We start from the raw sequence: 1,493 nt of genomic DNA, 5'->3' as shown, positions 1-1,493 counted from the left end.
GGAGGGACAGCACAGGAGAGGAAGGCCCTCTATGAGGTGGATTGATTCAGTGACTGGAATAATTGGGATGGGAGTGTCAGAGGCAGTGCGATTGGCACAGGACAGAGCGGAGTTTAGGACTGTCGCAAGCGACTCGACAGCACATAACAACAACAACATGAATTGATGAATGGAAAACCAATTTACTCTGTAAACTTTCATTCAAATGACAGTGCAGGTTTTTAAAAAAAGGATTATGTGTTGATCTGGATGTTCTATGAACATTAAATGTTTCTTCGACTTAATGTTGTAAAACAGACTTTTTGTAAAACAGATTATTTGTGAATGTTGAATAGTAGAGCTAACAGAGAAGTAACCCCACATTCAACCAGTATTGATTAAACTCCTCCCTGCCAGCAAATCAGAACTGACTCCTAAGTGACCCTCCAGTGAGTCTTTGGAGAGTAAATCTCCTGGGATGAGATTGTCTATCTTTCTCCTGTGGAAGAGGTACAGCTTCTGGGTTAGTAGTGCAATTCCCTGCTGATTCCCACCAGAACTCTCTGACAGTTGATTGGATGTGCGAAAATGGGAACTAGAATTTGCCCCAAAGAAACACAGGGAACTGAACTATTTGAATGCGGGAGCCTTGTGTATAGAGCACTGGGGTTTAGGTGAAAAACCTGAGCCCCATCCAGGAAATGTGCATTTGAAAAGATATGCAGCCCTATACAGAAATACTGAGAGATTTGCATTTGAAGGTAGATAGGCTCTTCTAGGGGAACGAAAAAAAAAATCCTTCATTGAGCAGAAAACATCAATGCCATCAGCCTGGTATGCTTATGACCACCTGTGTCAGTTGCTTGAGTGGAAGCAGAAGAGGTACAACAATGAAGAGACGGACTGAGTTTAGCTATGTTCCATTTTCACACACTGACTTAGCCCTTGCAGCCTAGGAATGGAGTCAGAAAAAGCTGGTCAGTCTGAAGTGCAGGGAATTGTGTGGACTCCTGAGCCTGTGAATGGTACCCATAGTGGTTAGAGATGAGAGAAAATCAGCTGTCTGGTCTGAAATGCAGGTGGGTGGACTCCTTAGCCTCTACAGCTAGTACCCATTGACCCAGGCCAGAGGGGGTAGGGATAAGCTGATTAGAACCTGACTAAATGAAGAGAAAAGTATTTGAGACTATGAGCTTGTGTGAATTACTGCAATTTGATGACTTGCTCTGGACCAGGCTTTGCTTTGGATGCAGATAGGTAAAATTCCAACTGGAACAAAAAGTCTGCAGATCAAGGCACATAGATACTTGTCTTTTCAGAGTACTCATTGGATGTTGTTGTTATTCGGTGCCACTGCATCAAGGGTGACTCATAGCAACTCTATGAACAGCTGAGCTAAAACTTGCCCTATTCTCATCTCTGAGACACTAGAGCCTGTTGCTGAAGTTACAGTGCCAATCCATCCTGTCAGGGCTCTTTTCTTCACTGACCCTCCATCTTTCCATGCATGATGT

General features: G+C 43.6%; 1 protein-coding gene across 1 annotated transcript in view; it reads left to right on the top strand.

Annotated features, from left to right (window-relative positions):
• Nucleotides 1-1,493, top strand: part of LOC102853337 (serine palmitoyltransferase small subunit A-like) — a 32,455-nt gene that overhangs the window by 29,923 nt on the left and 1,039 nt on the right. The gene's annotated exons all lie outside the window — the stretch shown is intronic.

The sequence above is a fragment of the Elephantulus edwardii genome, unplaced genomic scaffold (genome assembly GCF_000299155.1).
Source record: "Elephantulus edwardii isolate Elephantulus edwardi_28Jun2011 unplaced genomic scaffold, EleEdw1.0 scaffold00084, whole genome shotgun sequence".
Taxonomy (NCBI): Eukaryota; Metazoa; Chordata; class Mammalia; order Macroscelidea; family Macroscelididae; genus Elephantulus; species Elephantulus edwardii.
Note: the sequence above shows the minus strand (reverse complement) of the source record. Positions and strands in the feature narration are given on the sequence as shown.